This window comes from Mytilus californianus, unplaced genomic scaffold (genome assembly GCF_021869535.1).
Source record: "Mytilus californianus isolate M0D057914Y unplaced genomic scaffold, xbMytCali1.0.p SCAF_6, whole genome shotgun sequence".
Classification (NCBI taxonomy): Eukaryota; Metazoa; Mollusca; class Bivalvia; order Mytilida; family Mytilidae; genus Mytilus; species Mytilus californianus.
In genome coordinates, this window is record NW_026262712.1 from 42,057,693 (window position 1) to 42,083,006 (window position 25,314).

A 25,314-nucleotide genomic window follows, 5' to 3' on the forward strand; every position below is an offset into this window, starting at 1 on the left:
GGAACTCTAGTATTAGTTTGCGTTAAAGGACAAGGTAAGTTAAAAGTTAAACAGCATTACTGTCTTCCTTGTCAACCTTAACTTATATTTGAAACAATTTTTTTTACTTTCTGATTTATAGACATTTCAGATTACTTAGTGTTTGTCGTAATGATACACGACTTAAAAAATAGAGACAACAATTTGATTGGCTGATATAAGATTTACAAGAACAGAAAACTGAAACCAAGTCTTTGTGAGCATAGCGTTGACACATGATATGTAGTTTAATCAGAATGTAGTTGGATATTGCGTTTTTAAATTAGATAAAACGTTAAACTTCGCCTCTGTGTACTCTCAATAATTATTTATGTTTAGAATTAAGACTTTGAATAGTATGCACTAATGTCATAAAGCTATTGCTATATATTGTTTCTTAGCAATGTAGTGTAACCAAATCGAATTGTAACACCATATGTAGGCAAAAACATGCCTCATAGGCTAACTGATTAAAATGAGTTTACCTAAATGTTACAAGAAGGGCGTCTTCCTAAACCAAAAATATCAAAACAAAAAGCACTTGTTATCATATTCTTTTAAAAAGGAAGACATTCATGTAACGTACAAAAGCAAAACGACATCAATAATGTAACTGTTAATATGAACACAAGAAGATGTTTTATTATTGCAAATGAAAGAACTATCCACGATTGGCCAACATGGTAGATGTGAGAAAGAGCTCATCCATCCCCAGACCTGCAGGAACAATGATGTACCGCAACGAAGTAAGAAAAAATTATTATCTTATGGTTGTGAACTGTAATATATTCCTTGCATGCAGAAACATTTCTCGCATCACACTGCACGGAGTGGGATAAAACAGTGGTATGAAATATGCGCGAATGTTATTGGCTTATCCAGTATCATGAGACGATATTGCATCATACATTATCATATTGGTCAATCGTTAGGTCATTGAGAACATTCAAAAGTTAAACAATGTACATTTTGCCCATTTTGTAATAATATACAATACACTCAGACTTATCAACTGAAAGTCTCCTTTTTGTCTAATTTAATTACATTCTGAAGCGTACAATAAGTTTCGAAATGTATTATGTAAACATTTGAAGCCAGAACATGGCACATGACGTCATACTGGTATGTGCAAAAGATTAGATCAACGATTTGTAGAATTGTCTATTTAACACAATGAAAGTGTTGACCATACGAGAATAATGTTCATCGATTCGTGACATTGGATGAAGCTTGATATCAACTATCGTTATGTTATTCAAATAGTACTAATACACTCGTCGAAGGATCGTTCAGTGGAAAATCAAATTACTGCGAACAATAAAACAATTCATTCTTCTCATGATATGGTCGACAAAATCAATAATTACAAAACAATGCTGGTGACGATACTTATCAACATGCATTTCTATACAACAATCGTACATTTTAAGAAAATACTTGTTAAACTGTGAGAAATATACGTGCAAATCACGATGTTTTACATTTAGTATTTATCGAGATAATTGCATTCGAAGTTTATCATGTTTATGAAACTGAAATATAAAAAATGTAAATCTTTACTGCATATTGATTAACAGAAAATGACAAAAATCATGTACTTACAAAATTTAAAGACCTTTGAGATCAGAAATTTTTGGAGTGTTACACAAATAGCATGTTACAATTTCCCAAATATACTTGCTTTTCAAATCTAAGTTTTCGAGAACACCAGTCTGCTCTTGTCACGTGAACATACGATATAAACATATTGTCTTTTCGTGAATATAACAATTTAAAAGTCTGTCTGTGCAGGTTCAAAAATTAAAAATTCATATTTTCTATGAAGCAGGTTATCCGTTTAAAGGTTTTTACTAGTTCTGTTATACAATTTTTAGAAGAGGTCGTGTCGGTTTTTATACATGTATTTGCGGTCTTCTCGATCTATTCACATTAGATGTTTTCATCGGGTTAAGGTCCGTTTGAATTTGCTTAGCTACTTAATCTCAATTGTGTTAATCTTTGATGCATATCAATGGATTCCCCTAGTATTTTTTTCCTCAACTTCTCTGATCTAGCTACATACATGTACAGATAATTGACTCGAGTTCATATCGAGAGATATTTAATTTTTGTTCGTCTAAGAGTGCTCTCAATTAGTGAATGCTTGTTCAAAATAAGTACAACTAAAAATTAATCATGTTTCCCTTATTAAAATCAACCAGTAAACATCAAATGCATTTAGATTAAAGACGACCTTTACAGGATGAGAAACAAAATACTAAATTGAATTGAATTATAACATGACTTTATTTCAAGCGACATTCCGTTCTAACTCGTTGTAAAACCTATGATTATAAATACAATTGAAATTAAATGAATAGGGGGAATCATTTTAAAATAAGAAAAAATCAGATCTAGTTTTAAAAAATGTTCTGCTTTTTAATGTTTTTTTCATGATTTGTTCATGATTTTTCATGATTGCTAAATATAGGTACTGTCACATCAACAACAACAAGTTCCGAAATAGAAGAAACACACAATGCATACAGCAGAGAACATGAACTAACCAGGGAATATACATTCACAACAACAGAAGGTAAGACTCATCAATATTTATCGTAATAATCTAACGATCACTGGAACAAATGTGTAGATGTAAAATTACATGTTAAGACAAAAACACTGGAAATAAATGTTCAAGTTGCGATCTTTAGCAGCTGAACCAATTAAATAGATTAATGTGCGTATCGATACTTATTTCATCATATCATTAGCTACTAATAATGCACATTGTACCAGTCAAAATTCAAATTTGTGTTATCTGAAGCAAACGTTATACGTCATGTTCATTTTTGATCAGCGCATATTTTTATTTTTTGTCTTCTATGGTCAAAATAGAGTATATTCTCCTGGTATATGCACATTTTTTTGAGAAATAAATGACATTTTGTTTCATTTAGTAAGGGTTGTATAGATTTACTAAGCAAAAAAATTCATAGACGTTTTTCGAGTAAAGTTATTTCAAATAAAAAAATGTAAAGCAATGATATTTGTACAAACCTCAGTTTTTAAAATTGTTTGCTCGACTACAATTTTTTTAAAGATAGTGTTTGAAAATGTCATTATATTGTTTTCAGATATTTATTGCTCTTAGATAATGTACGACTATGAAAGATAAAATTGGTATAACTGTTAACTGAAGGTGTGTTTTTGCCAACCACCACCCCTCCCCCAAATTGTTTAACTGTTAACTAAATGTGTGTTTCTGCCAACCACCACACCTCCCCCACGTAAACTTCAACAGGCAAAAAATTGTTATGTAAATTAAAATGGAAATACATAAATCGAAGAACTGATTTTTAGATAAACTATAATCTGGTATGGCATGCAAGACTAGCAGGATGAAAATATATATGAAGAAATATAAACCTTGTGATCAATTATTTTAAAAAATCAAACTTCCTAAAATAGTATTAACTGAGATCAGACAGACACACCACACGCTTTCACTATCCAGTAGTCACTGTATCATCATTGAAACATGAATAAATTCAAGAGATAAGAGACAATTTCGCAAAGAAACTCGTTTTTGCTAAAGCTAGGTTCACACTGCCGATCAGATCAACTCGATCAAGCTCGATCAAGACATATTAAGCGATCGGTAGACTGGTCTGACTCAATCGACAAGAATGTTCGGGGTGGTCTACCTTGCTCGTCATCGATCTGCCTTTCTACCCGAGAATTTTTGACATGTCAAAAACATTCGAGTAAGGATCGAGAAGCCAGTCACTCGAGAAGAGATCGGGAATTCGTCGAGTATCGGTCGAATTGATCGGGAAAGGATCGTGTAGAGATTGAGTTTGGTCGGAATACACATATTTCACCGATCAGTACTCGATCATCTCGACCTTCGCTCGACTAATATCCGATCATTTCCCGATCAACGCCAACCTGTTTTATCTGTGGTTCATACTAACTCGACCAATGCCCGAGCGCTTCCAGATCAATGCGACTTCTATTGTTTTTAATCCCAGACCAACTCGACAAATATTCGATCTCAACATGACCATATTCGACCTCTCTTCGATCTCTACTCGGTCAAAAACGAGTACACATGACTGCTACACGATTCTCTAAAATGGTGTGCAGATCTGATTAACTCTAATGCTTCAGCAAACATATATTCCCTGTTTATTTTGATTGTACAAAGGATTGATTCCGCAAAAATTCCTCCATGTACAGTACTTGTCTGTTCTTCTGCAAGGAGGGTTAACATTAAAAAAAAGAGGCAAAAGATATCAAATTTAGAAGTCGAAAACAAACCGACACAGCCAAGGCGAAAAACGAAAACCGACAAGAAGACAAACAGCAGTCAACATAACACAACATAGAAAACTAAAAACGTAGCAACACGAAACTCTTAAAAAAACTAGAATGATCTCAGGCACTCAGCAAGGTTTGACCACGGAGGATTTTTCAAATATGAAAGCTAATGACTAATTTAGCCTTCAAAGTGGGTTTATAAGAACGACAAGATTATTTTATACCCGTTTTATGAGGTATTTTTTGTTTGACGGTCCGTATTTTCCTTAGGTCCAAAACAAATGAAGATGTGGTATAATTGCCAATGAGACAACTCTCCAATTGAAACAGAAATTAACAACTATAGGTCACCGTACGGTCAAATAGAATTGAGAATGGTAATGAGGAATATTTCAAAGAGACAACAAACCGACAAAAGAGCAGAAAACAGCCGAAGGCCACACATGGGTCTTCAACACAGCGAGAACAATTCGTACCCGGAGCCGGGTTTCAGCTGGCCTCCAAGGGAATGAAATTCTACTTTTGACCATATTTTGGAGAAATATGTGACATCTTAACCCAATTTTGCAATATGTTTTAGGAAATACATGCAGGTTTTTGCCATGGATATACCAAAAAGAAAGTATCTTCAAATATTCAACTACTGAATATCAAATCTATGGAAAATACTGATTACATACATATATGAAAAAGAAGATATGTTATGATTGCCAATGAGACAACTCTCCAGGAGAGACCAAATGACACAGAAATTAACAACTATATAGGTCACCGTAACGGCTTCAACAATGAACAAAGCCCATAATGCATAGTCAGCTATAAAAGGCAATGCAAACAGTAAGCTTAATTTGTAATAAAGCAAGGAAAAGGGGTGGTAAAATTTATGTATATTGCTATCCATCATAAGTACCAATCCGGTGACAAATCTCGTTTGGTGGTGTTACTTTTAAGAAAAAAGTGGTAAAAACTACAACAACATATCAGCGTCCACTCTGAGGAAATTGGGATCATTGTTGAGCTTCTGCAAGTCTCTCATTCTGCCCATGCAATCGCCGTGTCTGCCACTACCTAACCTAGATATCTCGGCGCCCGCTGCTGTCTGCGCCTTCTTGTTCGTCTTCTATGTTAACTTCAAAGTCTGCCACAACCATGTACCTCGTCTCTGGAGCTCTAACCACCTTGCAAACACATCAAATGGCTTTGTTTCTACGTAGATATCTTGAATGTATTATTTTACTGAGACCTCCTGTAAACTACTGAATTTAACCAAATGAATGGAGAATGTGTCCATAGGACATAGATAATGCCCCAGCTTGCATATAACGTTATAAAGGGTCATTACTCAAGAACGGTAAAAGTGGCGCCACCCAAATTCGCACTTGATCTATGTTTATGGTAATAAGCTTTGTGTATACGTTTAATAACATTTGGTTGATGCACAATACATTTAGAGAACGGAAACTATGTGTTGGGACGTACGTAAGAACGGACAAGGGTAACACTTAATGCCCTCTCCGCTACAGCGGGGCATAACACATTCAGACGTTTTCTTTTTCTGAAATTGTACATACCCACCCGACCATCCCGACGACCCTTTTACGATCAGGTCGATCTGGTCTGGTCGAGATCGGACTGAGATCAAGTATAGTTGATTTTGGTCTAGCTAGTTGAGTAAAGATCATCCGTAGAGATCGTGAGATGGTCGGAATAATCTAATATGTATTCAATTGGTGGTCGGGTTGCAGTCGTGATGGAGTCATTTATTAGTCGTGAATGGTCGAGTTAAAGTCGTGTACAGTCGGATAGCGGTCGGGTAGAAGTCGTAAACAGGCCCGATCACGAATTTGATCACGCTAGATTGTGGAAATTTTGACAATCGGGATCATCATCATCGGCAGTGTGAACCTAGCTTAACTGGTACATGTCCTACCGATATTTCGTCACATACTGTAACTTGTAAATTGTTTACAGAAACTTTAATAATATATAGATACAAGAAGATGTGGTATGAGTGCCTATGGGACAACTCTCCATCCAAGTCACAATTTGTAAAAGTAAGCCATTATGGGTCAAAGTATGGCCTTCAACACGGAGCCTTGGCTCACACTTGTATTTGTTTTTTTTTTTGTTTCAACGAAACAAAATATATATAATGATATGCATATTTATATACATGTTTATTTTTGCCGTTTCCTGATGTATTTATTCAATTCTTATACAAAAAAGAACACTTCTATGAAGGTAGGTAGATGGCCTTCTGCTGTTGTCTGTTCTGTGGTCGGGTTGTTGTCTCTTTGACACATTCCCCATTTCCATTCTCAATTTTATGTTCGTACATTTGCTGTTAAAAGCTAGCTATCGTTCATATTACTTCTACAAAATCGATTAAGGTCATCCTTATCTGTTGAAAGATCTCTTACAGATAATAGCATAACAACTCCATCCTTAACTCTTAACAAACTCATAACAAATACACGAACAACTCAGATATATTTTGGCTTTAGTTGAACCCCAAGATGTACATATTCCTAATTGCTTTGATTTGATTATATACATGTATATATTTAGAATGCGTTACTGTAATAACATGTTTTTATCGTATATTTAGTGTATATATTACGTAATGTGAAAATGCATGCTATTTAAATAACTCAAACGATTTTCCAGTGGCTTTTTTGCTTTTTTAACTTTAGTAGTTTGTTTATTTCATTTACACCTAAAGCTACATTGCAGGCAATTTTTAATGTCATAATATTAATAAACCAACCACAGTTTTGTTGCGTTTACTAATGAGTCTTTAAGATTTAAATCCGCTTAGAATTACTACTATGATTAGTATGACAGATCCTCAAATTCAGATTGAGACAATAAACAAAAAAATGCTACAAACAAAATATATACATGTGTATGCAACAATATGATAACAAAATGTATAACACAATAATAATGAGTTTCATCTTGTATCAATACAAACAAAACAAAACAGCGACGTAGAGAAATGGTTCAAAACAACAAACAGTAGAAATGAAGAAAAATTAAATAGAAACAAAAGTCACACATTTCGCTATGTTGATATATACAAAGTGAAATTAGACGTCAACAAGAATTCTAATATCTTAGCATGTTTATAGAGATTCTTTTTACTGTTTTTTTTTTTAAATGAACCATATGGTTTGGTTTAATGTTAAGAGATGTAGTATTTATTAATTAATTTGTTTAAGGAGAGGAGAGGAGAAAAAAGTATACTTCTATTTGCCTTATGTAGTAGCAACAATAATATATAACACACTAAACGAACTTCAATTTGACACATTGGACCAACAAATGTATCGATAAAAACAAAACTCAAACCTTTTATGTTCTAAATTGATATCTGCCAGACGGTCACAATATTATTAATGCTAAGCGGACGACAACAAATGTCCTGCAAATCCATAATAAAGGGGATATAATGTGATTGAATTATTCTACTTAAGGTGTTGAAATTATTTTAAATGGGTATGAATCTGCTGGTATTTTTCCCTAAAACCTATTTGTTTTGAAACATGTAGTCTAAATTGTACTTTAAGTTATACACAAAAGGAGGAATGAAAATTATTACCATTTACAAATGCATAAAATATTTAACGTGAACATAGAAAATGCGCTGTTTATTCACTTCGAAAAGATAAAAAGTCCATTTTCGTAAGAAGTACTGAATAATTCATTTTGTAATTAGAATTATGTAGACATAATAATTAAAATAAATTTAAAACAACGCATACATTTAAGGTTCCATTCCCTTCGGACAAAGTTAACCCACATCTAAAATTTATTTTGCAATTGTGTTGCGTCCCATTCCGTGTTATGATTCGAAAACGTCTTTGGGTCTTACATATCCTTGTCTTTACATGTTTGAGTGTCATGTTCCTGATGTTAATCAATTCATAAACACGTTTCATTCTTTGATAACTTGTAAATAACATGTATACAATATCAATTCTAATTACCTAAAAAGTACAGATATTCTGTTCAAAAAAACAAAACAAAAATATATAATATATTAATGACTGAGACATAGAGAGAAAGACACAGTTTTGTTTACGGTTATCAAAGTATTTAATCAATTCCCCAAAAGGATCATACATGTATGATTTCTAAATTCAGACTTGAAAAAAATTGTGAAATAATATAATTCTTCACACCAACAACTACAAATGGAAGCATAACATTGTATTGCCTATTTACATTACAATGAACTACCAACATACGGTGGTTTCTATACATAATAAACTAATTCTGGACAAGAAATTAATTGTTCCATCAAAACAAAAGTTGAATATACTAATAAGTGCAGCTAGGGGTATGGAGGGATCAAAACAACAGAACATATACTCTGAACTTATTCTAAACATATCAAATTATTGAACGATGTTGACTGTTTTTGTAAGTCAGTAGTTTAACGAAATTCGACAAAATACCATCAGCAACATCATATATATATTTATACTGCACTCGTTCTATTTGAGCAGTCAAAATGCATTGACTGTATATTTCTATGTCATATACAGTCACTGACCCGATATCACTTTTCCTCATGAATATTTAAATAGAAGTTGTCGAAACTATATTTAATTATTCATACGATCTCTTCAACCTGTTCTTGTTTTCAATGTATACAACGACTCGAACGTATTTTTTTTACAATTTTTAGAAAAAATATATTTCACTTGTTAATATTTTTTTTGTTTGAAACCAATAATAAATCATTATGTTTTATGTTTATTGCTGATATTTTAGTACATACTCAAACGAATTTGTTCACAATCGATTGCAGGTTTCAACAGGTAATGTACATTTCATTGTGTTGTATATTTCACCGCCTGATATGAGGCCTTTTTAAAGTGGGAATGTTCCAATATTTAATTTAAATCAATAACATTAACAAATTAAATAGCAATTGAAAATGTTTTTTTCTAGATTGCAGTATAGAGACAATAATAGTGCATTGACTTGACATATCAACGATATAAGGATTCTGCCCTAAACGGGGAAAAAGCTCGGCAAATCTCGCATTTCCCCGTTTCTAAGACTCATCCTTATATCGTTGATATGTCAAGTCAATGCACTATTATTGTCTATAAATAAATATTAACACAAGACCAAATTCTTAATTCGGAAAATTTAAAAAATGTTATAGAAAAATAAGGGAATTTGAAGGGAGAAGAACTGTGGTGTATCTTTTGTACACTTCTAGTATTAGTCAAGATAAAACTTGAAGTAATATAGATAACATAGATATAAATATTATGTTCCCGTGCAAAGTATAAGAAACTAAAATATGATAGAGACATTCATAATCGATTGAATTCAAATGATATTTTTAATGTACAATAGATATAGAATATGGTGATGATAGTAGCATATACGATGACGTTGCTGGATTAAACGAGGACAGAATTACAACAGAAGGTAAACTTTCATCGTAGCCTATCTTTTGCATTGAGAAATCAGATATTACATGACTAGTTTTTTGTAGATTTTTTTCACAAGGGAGGAGCTTTCTAGTAGAAATCACTTGACATTATGTTATGTAGCAACTTTGAATAACACCTAATAATAACAAAGTGTTACTTGTACCGATGTCTGGATTGTTCATTACTATTTGGTTATATATGGTGTACCTATTACTAGCTAACATAAGTGTGTCAATCAAATGGTATGGTAGTTTAAACTTTATTTGATATAAGCATTATAAAATTTAAGAAAAAGTTGACCTTACTCCGATTTGGGTGTTACCTTTATGTCCCTTTGGTCGTATTAAAATAAACCAAAAAAAGACTGTAGAATGGTTTGTATGTGACAAAATTTATCTTTAGACAACTCATTGAATGATTTTGAAATTCCAAATAGTCAGTTACAATTAATGTTTTTGATTTTAAAGTCTTATAACCATTGATAGTTTTCGCAATTTTTTGCAGGAATCAAACGACATTTTTTTTCTGGCAAACTTTTGTAAATAATTTGTTTTTCTCAGCTGGCCAGAATTTTCCCCTTATCAATAATTTTAAACCATTTAGTTACATACAAGCTATTATCATCATGATATTTCAGATTTTCTTTTATTCCTACTACACATTTTAACAGTCATGGGTATTCCTTATTAGAACATGTGGAAACGGCACACATTAATGTTTGCCTACTAGTATTGTTGTCCGTTTTTTAGGGTACCATAAAACTGTTCATATTATATAACCTAAACATAAAATGCAATGGCAAATTTCAACAAGACTTTAACAGACGATGCATGGACTTTGCTTTTTCAATGGTGTAAAGAAAACGAGAGAAGAGTTTTGGGGTTACCACGGTCTAACTCTTTAAATATAATGGAAAGCTGCAAATGTTTATAAATAGGTATTTTTGAATAATACTTTACCGTTTGAAAACATATAAACTGTTTAAAACAGATAATGTTAAATAACAAAGACACTGAACTTCACACGTGTGAATGTATATAATATTTCGTACTATTGATATTAAGCGGGAATATTGAGACACATAGGTCACATCTACCTACAAAGCCGTCATATCATATTGTAAATATTATATTTTGGTATTTTATCAGATTTCTTCTGCAAATGTTAAAAATGAATATGTTATCATATATATGAATATTGATTTTCTGTAAAATGTGAATACTAATAATAGAGTATCTTTTTTTAAGAATATATAGTCACGTTTCTTAAACGAATGGTTGAAGTTCATAAATAAATTGCATATTGACCTATACATGCTATACGAATGCTGTTTTTATCAATTATAATTTTATTAGTAAATTTTATGTCCACTAGTCTTGTCGAGTTATCGGCTGTCATAATGTTAGTATTATTTTATTTTATATCTTTGGAATAGTTGTTATTTTTCATCATTCATTGCAAAGTATAGTTAACAAACTTATCATTTATATTGCGGGGATAAAATGGAGAAAACATCACAAAAATGTGTAAATAGAAGTAAATAAAGATCCTTTTTTGATCGAATATTATTAAATATGACGGATATATTATTACAAGATAACACACACAAACGTGACTTGTAACTTCTACTAATTTAAATTCGTTAAAGCTTGTAAATAACGCAAAATAAAATTTATTAATTGGAACTCTGTAGAGGATCTTTTTATCTTTACCTTGCCTCTACATATAAATATGCTCAGTAGATGGATAAATAAACTGAATGATAATAGAAGAATCAGCAAAATGGAAAAAAAAGAATTTAATGGGGTGCTTCATGAAATACGCATGTGTCTCTTGTTGGCAACAATGAAGGTTGAGTAAGGAAATCAATTCGGAATTCAAACAAAAATAAGTTAAGTATTATTTCAAAGCGTATTACTTGACTACTTTTTATATAACGGTTTAATATCATTATGATAGTCGAAAAAAACTGACAACGCAAGGATAAAAAAGAAAAAGACAAACAGACAAACAATAGTACACAAAACCCAACATAGAAAAACTTAAGACTGAGCAACACGAACCCCACGCATTTTATATGGGTGTACACAATTGTAGCAGGCCTAAAAATAAATCACCCATACTGAACGTTTTGTTTTTGCAACGAAACTAGTTTAAATTTACTTATTTTCACACATATGTCACTTGAATAAGCAGCTGTTTGCAAACAAACGACGTCCTATAAATTGAATACCCGCAAAAATACAGCCGTTTTGAAACTTAATGCGAAAGAAAATTAGTTCACTTTTGATCATCAATAAACTGAAATTAATGACTGTAATTCTTATAATGTTATATTTATAGCATTGGAATAGTGGATGAGTTAATGTGCGTTTACACAAAAGAAAGAAATGTATCTCAGCATTACAAAACAGTGGGTTCTATGTAGTCGTTAAACAATGTTGTATAAGTTTTCATATGTGAATTTGCACTCTTGTTGTTCTTTATTCATCATGTTGTATTTCATTGTATTTCATTGTATTTCAACAGATTTAACATAATATCATGTAAACTTAATTCGACCGAGTTAGTAATACTGTATCAAGCATTTGATAGCTATCTTTCCGTATGCATATGTTGTAAATATTGTAAATTGTTCCCTTGCGTAATAATAAGCGTGATGTGAAACGCATTTCACTTCGATACATTTTGTTCCACAATTTGTTCATCAATCTTTAAATTGAATGTATAGTTAGTTCTTTATAAAAAAAAATCTCATTTTTTTTATATAAAATCGAAAGGAGCTAACTAGTTAAAGGTTGAACCCTTCTTAAAATTTCTAGTGATATTGTCAACACTTTGTGTGCATACATGTATTGGCAAATTAACTTAGTTAAATGACGGCATTTTTTTTTTCATCTCTATGTGTTTAATTGAATTATATGTGTCATCATTTAACGTACAGTGTAGTCAATCACTTGCCTCTTGACAACAATCTAATCAAAAGCTGCAAAGGAGATATTTTTGTTGTCAAAAATTCGTAAAGTATGAACAAAATAATTGTGATAAGAATATCATGTTATAAGAGAACATACATTATTGTATGGAGATAAAGATTATAGCATACCGTCGTGTGAATCTTATAGTGTTATATGTCCACCTTTGATAAAAATAGATATATCTATATTGTTTAAGTCCAAGTACAATGGTCTCTCTCCCTATGCAGCTATATAACAAGATTACTCCACATTCTCATTGGCTTATTCATCTAGTTAGTTCAGAAAAAATACTTAAGATATTGCACTTCTAAACATTAATTTGAAGGTTAACAACTATTTAAAATGGGAATTACATCAATATTTGATTCAGACGACAATACAGGCAATGTTTTAAATTCCTTTCATAAAGAACTCAACGTTGATTGCTTTTCGCAGGTGATTGAATTTCAACCTTGAATAAAGTTCAATAAAAAAGGAAAATGTTGAACCATGAAGATGTTAATGAGAACCAATTATTATATTTTGTTTTTATCTTCTATTACAATGTTATTACACGTAGTCCCTATTCTGATGAATGAAGTAACTTTTCGATGTCGTAACACGTTAATAAATGTCATTTTATATAATGAATTATCAACCTTTGGTGATTACTGGGATGTAACTGCTGTCTCATGGCAGTCAGTGATAAACTTACCTTTCTTTACATTTGAATTTCCGTTGTTGAATCTTTCCATTAAGTATTTTTCAAACTATTGTATGATTATGTTAATAAAAAGGATTTCAAAAGTTTATTACTTTTTTGTTACTCTTACAAAGTGATGAAACGTTATATATTCTTTATTTTGCAATTACTACAGTCAAACATATCATGCTTAATTTTACTCCGTGTATGTGCCCTTAAATGGTTTTAAAGTCAAATCAAACCATATATGACCCAAAACAATCGTCGAACAGATACACAACGGTCTAAAATGCTAAAATACACAACAAAATATTTTTAACAATGAACGACATAGATATATCATATTTCCTCTGTAGTACCGATCTTAAAAACTGAGTCAAGACATATATATTCTTTTTAATCTACCTTCCGTATATATGATATTGTAAATGCATTTCCATTGAAATTCTTTTATCTTATTGGTGGTATTACATTTTTCCACATTGTCCCATACTAATTTCCAATTTAATTCTTTTATCTTATTGGTGATTTTACATTTTTCCACATTGTCCCATACTATTTTCCAATTAAATTCGTGCCCTAAAATGTCTTGCCATTTATTTTGACATTTTGGAAATATATTCTTATTAATCATGTTCGATTATATTTAAGTTTTAATTAATTCGGTTTGATTTTTTTTGTCATTTCTATCTTATATGAACATTTCATCGGAAAGTTTCAATTCTATGTTTGTTTTTTCATTAATGTTACTACAAGTTTCTTAAATTTGTATAAAGTCGATTGATATTGAACTTTTAACTCTTGAAAATTCCGATATACATTTGTACAGTTTCTTTTATCCACAAGTTTTTCAAATATAGAACTACAACTGTAAAATTTGTTGGTTTCATCATTCCATATGTCTTTGATATACTTCATGTTACTTTTAAGAAAGGAAGAAAAAAAACAATGTCTAATTTTGGAATGAAAGTTTTGAATTTTCAAATAGTCTTATATTAAGTACCTCGGTCTTTTTTTTTTGTGGTTATCTCCAGTCTTTAGAAAAATTAGACCATGTATAGATCATTTTCTGATAAAACGAAGGAATATTTTTAAGATTTAGTCCGTTAACGTTTGAACACCTACATACAAAAATATTGATCTTATACTTGTCATCAAATTGTCGAAGCCAATACTTGCCAATCGCATTCCAGCTTTCTAGCGGTTCATGAAGAATGCGATAAAGAGACTTTATTTGTTTACTTCTAATGAATAAATCGATACTAATCATTCCCATTCCAACCTTTGTTATATCAAGACAACAAACCTGTCTTTCTATTTGGTTAACCTTTCAACCCAATATAAAATTCCAAATAATATTGTTTATTTCTTTTGAATATTTTTCAAGAATTCCCCGCATTTCAATTTCATAACTGCACATGGACAATATGAATATTTTTACTATTAAAGTTTTACCACTTAATGAAAGTTTCCTGCTTTTCCACACGTGGACACAGTTTTTAATCTTTTCTATAATGCTTTGCCATATAGCATCATTATCAATTTCATATCCGTGATATACTCCCAGGGTTTTTACATTAACTGTAATCCATTTAATTTTATTAAATTTTAGTTGTTTTTCTTTTAAGATCCCACAAGTAAACCTTTTGTTTTATCAAAATTAATTTAAGATCCCGCAGCTTTCTCATATAGCGTTAGGACATCAAAATATTGTTCTACTGATTTCTCATTTTTATCAAAAAGCAAAGTGTCATCAGCAAACATGCATAATTTAGTTTCTATACTTTTACCCCCCTCACCAGGTATCTGAATCCCTTCAATTTCCTTTTTACCTCGTATAACACGTGCCATTGGTTCTGCATGCAACATGTATTTAAGGGGATCTATTGGACAGCCCTGTCTGGCCAAGCGAGTTATCAAAAAATATTTTGAAACATGTCCATTCTTTTTTATGCAAGTTATAGCATTATAAAGTAACATTTTGATCAATTGTCTAAATTGTTTTCCAAAATTAAACTTTTCTAATACAAAATCCAACCAATCCCATTCAACTCTATCAAAGGCTTTTTGTTGGTCATGAAATACTATTATTCCATCTTCGTCTTCGTTGTCTATATAGTCTATTATATCTTGAATTAATCTGTTAGCATCACTAATGTTTCTTCCTTTAACAAATCCTTTTTGATCTGGATGTATTATTTTTGGTAAGACTTTTTCAATCTCATTGCAAGGAGTTTTGCTATGATTTTATAATCGATGTTAAGTAATGTAAGAAGTCAAGTTTTTAATATTTTCTCTTTCACCACCCTTATATAATTACGTTAGAACCCCTTTATGTTGTGATTTACTTATAGCATTTTTATCAAATATTTCTTGAAGGAGTGTAAACAAATCATATTTTATTATATCCAATACAAAATGTAAAATTCAAATATAATGCCATCCTTACCTGGCGATTTGTTAGTCTTTAGAACTTTGAGCACTTTTTTCTAATACTTCCATATCGTCGGAACTTACCTTATTTTCAATAGATTGGCAAAGTTTTTCACCGCACTGTTTGTCCCACCATTCAGAAGTAAAAAGTGTGGAGTACAATTGTACTTGTTCTTTCAATATCGAATCAATATCATATTCATACTCACCCGGTTTTGTTTTTATACGATTCCACAATTTGTTTTGACCATTTTTCTTTTCTTAATTAAACAAAAATATCGTAGATTTTTCACCTTACTCTGCCCATTCAATTTTTGCTCTAATGTTCGTAGATTCTTTCAAATTTGTATAAATATCCTTAATTTCAGATATTCAAGAATTGATAATATTATGTTTTTTTCTTTACCAATTTAGATGCTTCAAGTCGTTTTTCTAGTTGTTTAATATGATTTTTAAAAAGTCTTTCTATCAGAACCGTTATGTGATGTATATACATTAACAATATGATATGCAACATTATCTTTTTTTAAGTCACACATTTGACATCTTCGATTTTCATCGTGATTCATAAAAGTTACATTTTCGGAGAATTTTTTTTGTAAAAGGAACCACACTCCCCTTGAATTAGATGTTCCACAATTCCAAACGGATTCACCTCCCCAAAATTTTTTCCGCTTATTACCCAAGTTATCAATATCAGATTTCGTGCAGTGTGTTTCTTGTAGACAAATGATATCAAACTTTTTTTAAACCAACAATTAAAAATCAAATTTCTTTTTTTTTATTGTTTCGTAAACCATTTACATTTATTGAAGCAAAGTACAAAGTCATATTAAGTTCGAAAAGGTTTTGTTCTTTCTTTCTTTTGTCATTTAACTGTTTCACTTGAATACTTTAAACCTGGTTCTGTCTATTCGGTAAAATAAACTTAACGGATGGTTCATGTGTATACCTGTGTGCAAACAAATCAGGTAAAACTTGTATTATGTGTCACTTTAAAACCGTAATAGGTCTTATAAACTGATACATATTCATGTTCTCCATATATAACATCACAATTTGGTACATCTTTGCAATTTTTGAACTTTTTGCGATATATGCATGTTAGCATATAAACGAAATACTCCTAAATAAAATATACATACGATCAACATGTTTAAAAAAGTGGACATGATATTTATAGTGATACATTTGTGTTTTTGTCTTTTTTTTTTAAATATTCTTTTTAACAGTAAAATCAGTTTAAGGAGTGTTTATTTACAGGGTTTATTTATGATATATGCCTGTCTCTTTTCTGGATACGTTGGCTATTCGGTCTGCAGATGTTGGAGTAGTCGTTTTGTCACTCCTGTTGCGTTTGCGATCTACAAGGCTCTGATTACAGCTCCATGTTTATAAAATTGATCGTTTATATCAACAAATGCTACAAATTATTCTCGAACTCAAAGTTCTTTAAGGCGAAGCATACGTAATTGCACGCCTCTAGCGGAATTCGGGATACAAAACGTGCGTCGTTAGTTACGCAAGTTATCTCCCCTACTCCAAGAACGGGAAATGGGCACATGAAAGAGAAATCATCATTCTAATGACTTTGTGCGGTCTATCATGGGCCCAAACAAGTATAATTCCTGTGCTATGTCAAAATTTCAAAGAAATTAGCTGACTCCAATCAGAAATCTTTGATCTTAGTATCCTATTGTGTGTTAGTCTGCAACTGTTTTTGTTTTAGCCTCACGCAGGAGCGGGTACATAATACCGCTCGTATTTATTTCAACAGAAATTAAAAATAAACAAATAAACTAGTGACAATTTTCCTTCTAGTCGTATCATACTCGTTAGAATCAATCCAGAATTGACCCCACAATATTATTTCAATGAAATTCACAGTGTCAGTGTAGCGTAATTTTGAAGGTTACGAATAATTACCGGTAAATTGCATTTAAATATGTATGTTGAACTAGAAAGCCGTGGGCATGTCCCGTTTTTTAAGCAATTGAAAATTTTAGGATAATTTATATTTGTGTGAAAATTATAAACGACACTATAAAGGGTAATCGACTACAAGTGAAACATTTTTAACATGTATACATAAGTGGAAGGACAAAGCTTACAGAAAAAAAAACGAACAAAAAAATCAGATTCCGTCTACAAAACATTACACAGAAAATAAGAATTTAGCACTGTGACATCTAACTCAGAATATGTAAATCATCTATCTCATCCAAATCTCGGTTCTAAAGGAGCAAAAAATAAACAGGTGTATTCTATTCCGTCCGCAATATGTTGGGAAAGTTAAATCTAAATTTAGAACCATGGTTGAAACTGAAACTACACATGTATACATGATAAAAATAGAACATGCAGTTTTTTTCTTGATCAAATTCCAATTTCGAAAGGATAGCGAAATTTGCATTCTTGTGTTGTTCTTTTGTGTATCATTCAGAAGTATAGAATACAATTTTGAAGTAATTTCTTCTTCTCAAATCTCAATATTGAAGATTACTAGTACTATAGAATTATAGAATATAAGGTAAAGGGAAGAAGGGAGAGGGTGAAGAAAATAATGTTACTATGTCGGGGCCTTTTATAACCGACTAAACGTTAGGGATTTTTCTCATGGTTGATGGCCTTATGGTTGCCTATTATAATTGCTTATATCCATTCCATTAAATAAGGCAGCTGGGGTGTCAAAATTTTCGGCGATAAACCTTTCGTTAGCTTCTGTAAAAGACTTTTCGGTCAAAGTAATTTCAAATTTCAATATAAAAACTGGTGATCGCGGACCTAGTTTTTTCGTAACAATACATTGAAATTAACCACATTTAGGGTATTCTATTTTGTTTATATAGGAGAAACTTAAGTTTTCCTTATTGAAGAAACATTAAACGATAGAATTGTCTAAAATTCAAAGAGATAATTTCGTTAATTAATACTTCTGGAATATATATATATATATATATATATATATATATATATGCTAGACTTGGACAACTACGTAAACATCTAGTTGTTCGAGGATACAATAACAACATCATTGATAGCGCTTTCGAAAGAGCAAACAAAACTAGTCGCCAAGAACTTCTAGAGTACAAAGATAAGAATAAAGCAGCTAACAGAACACCCCTTGTACTCACTTACCATCCTGATTTTAAAAATGTGTCTTCCATTGTTCAGAAGCATTGGAAAATTATAGAAAATGATTCAAATCTTAAAAAAGTGTTTTCCTCACCACCAGTCATGGCCTTCAGAAGACCTAAAAACATCCGTGACAAATTAGTGACATCTGTATTAGCAAAGCAGCCTACTCCATCTCCCGGTTGCTACAAACAATGTGGTCGAAGGAACTGCTTGTGTTGTAAAGCTGCCAATACAAGCAGATCTTTCATCAGCTCCGTTACTAAACAAAATTATACCATCTACTCAAATTCCAACTGTAAAACGGAGAACTCAATTTATATATTAACATGTGACACATGTGGCATTCAGTATGTGGGAGAAACAATGGACAAATTTAATATTCGGCTCAATAACCATCGTTCATGGTACAAAACAAACAAAAACTGTCCTCTCACAAGACATCTTCGTTCAACGAAACATTCTTTTGATAATGTTACCTTCCAAATCATAGAAGTCAACACCGAGTGGGACACCACGGCGAGAAGGAGAAGAGAAAATTTTTGGATCCACCAACTCCACACTTTAGAACCTGATGGTCTTAACGAAAAAGATGAGAAAAGATACAGGAAAGATAAAGAATAATTTAGTACACAGCATCGTCCTTTCTATCCTGTAATATTGGCCAATGGACGTTGCTAACTTCAACTACCAATTTTGTAAAAATCTTGAACTTCATCCAAATTATGTATTATTTTCAAGGCAGCTAAATTCAAGTGCAACATATACATTGAGCTGCAAAAGTTTCTTACCATCTACATCCGATTTCACCTGGATAGATGCACGCTTGATAAAGCTAGTTAGTCTAGCGAAATATTGCGTTTATTTTCATCATTTTGTAAATATTTTAAACATTCTTATATTTACATACTAAATAGTGTGTTAAAATTACATTGTTAGGCAATCTATATATATATATATATATATATATATATATATATAAGTCTAGAGATTTGCACAACGATACTAATATAAGATGGTAATATACGAAGATGTTGTTAATAAATCGTGTTGACAAATATTTCGGCTTAACAAATAGCCTTCTTCGGTGTCAATTATTTTAACAATACTGATACTATCAGTATTGTTAAAATAATTGACACCGAAGAAGGCTATTTGTTAAGCCGAAATATTTGTCAACACGATTTATTAACAACATCTTCGTATATTACCATCTTATATTAGTATCGTTGTGCAAATCTCTAGACTTATATAATTTTTTTCCTTATCTGCACAGTATCGTCTATTCTAGACGATCCGGTACATAGTAAATTTGCTGGTTGGTCCTTTTTATAGACTTCTATATATATATATATATATACAAGTCTAAATTGAAAACAACGTTCAAACCTATGATTGCGTTGGATTAAAAACCGCAATTTTTATACGTGTGCATGCAAAACAAATTTCTTGGTAGAGGGGTCTAAATACAGCACAAACAACATATATATATATATATATATATATATATATATATATATATATAAAGGGTGTCACGGGCCTAATTTTCTTGAAAAAAAAATATTGATAGTTCAATCTTTAAATTTCAAGTTGTAGGTATTTTGTTGTAAAATGTATATTGAATGATACTTGGTAAACTATTTGTAAAACAAATAAGTAATATTGCAACATGACCAGAAAGGACGCTCAGAAAAAATACACCCGGGAGATCTACCTTAAACTGTGGCAAATAGTTGTCCAATTTGCAATGATACCACATCTCCTTATTTTTATATCACATAAAAAAACCAATTAATTTGCATTAGATACAAGCACAACACGCAAGGTAAACTCGTATAGCATTACATTATGAACAGTCTCCTTGCCAACTTCCGAAGCAAGGTTGTCGGCTCTCCGAACTTTCTAGAGGTCCTGATTTTATTGCCGAGTTTATGAGCTTCGATCCTTGCTTAGAAGTGGTCTCCTTTCATTATACTGGATAAAATCTAATGAATTTACACTAGAAACATTTTTTAGCATCTTACTGGATGATTACATTCTCATAACATCGCCCTTGGTACATTCGTATAGCATTACATACGTACATGTACATTCGTATAGCATTACAAACGTACATTCGTATAGCATTACATACGTACATTTATTTCATGACACCAGTACATTTATATCATGACACCAGTACATTTATATCATGACACCAGCACATTTACAGCATATAACTATAATACACAAAGCTTTAGACTTAGACTTAACAATACGGCTTTAGCATAAAGCATTACAATATACACAATGCTAAGGCATAACACAGGCAGTGATCTATGCAACGGGAAGTTATATAAAAACTCCGATCTGTTTCATTTTGCTGAAATTCATATACGGGTTCTTTTTTTGGCCTTATTACAGCCATTCTCAAGATGATATGCATTTGCAGATTTCTTTTTTTTTGTGAGTCGTACATGCCGAAATTTAAGGAATAATGGTACAAGAAATTATTTCCTTTGTTAATGAATCTCCAGCAAACATTATACCATGTATAATGCCTTGTCGTGTAGTTAAAGAAAAGGGAAAGCTATCTAGACAGGAAATTTTCAAGTAAAATTGTAGAATCACGTGCACGTGTGTGAACTTGACAAATAGGTTGTGTACGCAATACCTCGCATAGTGCCGGAAATGGTGAGGATGAAAAGAAGCGATCCCAATATTATAACCGAATTTTTCAAATATGTATAGAATCATTCTGTACTAATCTGGACAACTCGATATTTTATTTAAAACTATTAGAACAATACAAATATTTAAAAAAAAAAGATGTGGAACCCTGTCTAATCAAGAAAAAATGGAGTTAAAGTCTATACAGTAACTTTTTTTCACTTGCAGTATATTTATTTTCCAATTTGCATTATTTTGGCAGCAGAAATAATCCTTAAACATTTTTCAGTTTGTATCATTATCAACCATGTCAACCGATTACGCTTTTTTTTTTAGCATTTCCAATACTTAGGAAAATGTGTTTCACACACTCACGACTTGTATGACAATACTATACAGTACAATGGGTATACTAGCGTTATAGAGTAGAATTTGTGGTGACGTTACAGCAAACATAAATAATGTCGCCGAATATTTTATAATTTTCCGATAAAAATTAAACTTCAAGAGAATATAGCTTGAAAACTAGCACGGTTGCTAAGGACTTTCTTTGCGCCAAGGGATTCGTCGTTTATTTTTGAATCGCATTTCGAATTTAAAAAAAAAATCTGTTGACCAACGAATTAGAAAATCGTGATAAAGTAAAAATATCTGCCGTTTTTTTAAGATTTTCCCTATATATCCTTTGTATTTCTGGCGTATCATGCTGTTAGTTTTAACAGCTTGTATCTGAAAAACGAAAACGGTTACCCCCTTTTTTTATTTTATATTCTGATGTAATTTTACAAGCAGAATCCACATGTAAAATGTAAAAAAAATCTGTGGAGTAGTTATATTACGTACACTTCGCCTTAATGAAATTTTTTACATTTTTAGTTCATTTATTTTCTGAAGTTGAGCGCCGTTGCCTTTACGCGGAATGATGTTGTAAAGGCCTATTTGTGCCTTTGGAAATCTAGACTTCACAGGATTGACAGCGCTTGTTACAAGAAGGTTTATTTGATCACAGCCACCTTTATTTCTGCGTATGGCATTTGTCTATACAGATAACAACCTTTTCAATATCTTTGTTTTCATTTTTTTTTGGAAGGCTAGGTCAATGTTTTGCTCAATTTTGTCAAGGAATCCTCCAGATATTGAAGCGTTTACTAACGAATCGTCGATATGTCCGGGCCTATTACAATTAAATGCTCTAAGGAGAACACACACTGTCTCTTTTTCACAATTTGCGTTGTCTGATGAGATGGATTCTTCGTCACCTTCGTCAGTGTGAATGTTTTTTGTAATGTATTGTCTTCCCTCGAATATTTCAGGACCATAACTGCCCAATTCATTTTTCTGTTTCCTGTTTGTACTGTTCACAGTCTCGTCTAGTGTGACCTTTAATGTAATAGTAAGGGCAGTATGTTTCACATGTACAGGCGTTAGCTACGTGACCTATACCACAACAATTGTAACATCTCCTTTGATTCTTGAGACTTGGTTTGTCCATACATCTGTATGAAGGATGACCTGTGTCATGACAGTATATACATGGAGTGCGATTGTTACCGGAAAATAGTCTTACTTCGAAACGACCAAATGATGTTCTATTCGGGAGCACTGCATCACAATCCAGAATATCAATATACCGAGACCCATGTTCGATGTTTGTGCCTTTAATGACGCCTCGTTTTATAGAGCCTGTAATAACTTTACTAAATCTAAACATCTGAGTACAAATGTATAAATTTTCTAGTTCGTAAGATGCGTCTTTTATTGTTACATGAGTAATTAAACTCTCTACTTCATAAAATCTAATAGATATATCTCTTAGCGTTATACCTTGAGCTGCTAGTCTGTCCTTTGTTTCAGGTTGTTTTTAGAGTAACTATACAGTCTTTTTCAGTGATTTGAATTGATAACACATCCTCAATACTAATTACTTTACCTATTTATGACAAAACATCCTCATGCGATATCCCTTGGTGAAAAAATGTAGAGATAAATGTCTCTTTACTCTAGACAATTTTGTGAGTTCAGTTCCAAATGGCAACAAGTAGACATGTATATAATCACAAATAGTAGAATGTTTTGGATTAAAGTTTGCGAAATTTACTCACATATCCATCATTTGGTAGAAACCATAATAATATCTTGAAAAATGGCACCAGAAAGTTAAGATATAAGGATTTTAAAACACTTTTCAGATGAACACAAAAAACTCACATATCCATTTTCAAAGGGACATTAATGAGATTGTCAAACGAAAAATGTCATATTTGCCAAACGGTTAATGATACTGAAAATTTGCGACATTTAATTTTCGATTGCAGTACAACCAAAATAATCATAAGTGAAATCAAAGATATTTTCATATTATGGAATGTTCAATTAGATTATGAAAATTTAAAACATTTTATGCTTTTGGGAGAATCGGACTAAACTTTACTTGTAAATCTCTTTTTTATTTTGACAAAATGGTCCTTGAGGAAAACAAGAAACACAATCAAATATGATGGGATAAAAATGTCATCTACAGATATTTTGAATCTTTGGAAATCATATATGATAACCAATCGGAAATCTGTTCCCATTTATTTATCTAATAACGCAATAGAAAAAGTAAAAAAAAAACACACATTAATTAATGTTATATGATAGTTACAAACCTTGTAGGAGATAATAGTCACGATCGATGCTATGTCTACCTTTTATGTCTCTTTAATTTGTAACATGGTTTAAAGGTGCACTCGATTGTGTTATAATGCTATATAATTTATTATTACATTCTAGAAAGATGTTCTTTTTCATATATTGTCATATAAAAGAATAATAAGTATTATTATACTACTTTTTCAGGTAATAATGTGCACTTTGTTCAGCCTCCTGCTTCCCGGACAGTTGGTTTCAAATGTAAATGGGAATCCTTAGTCTGCATTCTGGGCAATTGAGGAAATTGTAAACAGGAAATTTTTGGAATAAACAAGTATCTATTTTTTAAAAAAAGATATGGAATGATTATCTCATGTGTTCTCTCTTTTTCATATTGCGGACTTCTTTTATCAGAATTAAAATAGAAGAAGATATAATAATAACTAATAGTTTTTCAAACGTAAGTGGTATTTACTAGTTGGTCTTATTTAAGAGAGTACAATACCTATAGAAAACAGCAGCTTGGTTATCGAAATACGTTAAACAAAAACAAAAACATCAAGCAACGAGAACCCCTGTAACAGGCTCTTGACTTGAGACAGGTACGTTACATTGCTATATATGTCTTGAATCTGTCATTTACGGTATTGAAGTACACTAGGTATTATAGGATTAAACGCCTTTATAAAGGAATTTATTGGTGTATAAACTCGACCAATTCACTAACAAACAAATTAAAGTCCGAAGTTTGTGAGTGTCTTGGTCCAGTTAATACACCAATAAATTCCTTTAAAACGAAGTTGGCCTGGCGCATGGATATATTTGTTGGTTAACGTAAAAATATGAAATTTGCTATCTAATAAAAAATAAAATACAAAAATATCTTATCATCATTCAAATGAATGTTTTGTGTTTATTATTTAATTTAACAAATAAACATAAATATTTTCAACGTCGAACTGGCTTGTGATATTATCGCCGCCATCTTCTTTACATTGTTTACAAAAAGTAGTTCGGTCAACGTTGT

General features: G+C 31.5%; 1 long non-coding RNA gene across 1 annotated transcript; it reads left to right on the forward strand.

The window, feature by feature from the left end:
- LOC127704490 (uncharacterized) lies at window positions 1-2,587 on the forward strand. Its single transcript, XR_007983302.1, has 3 exons — window positions 1-34; window positions 678-764; window positions 2,489-2,587. It is a non-coding gene; the product is annotated as an uncharacterized LOC127704490 (long non-coding RNA).
- Window positions 2,588-25,314: the final 22,727 nt, after the last annotated feature.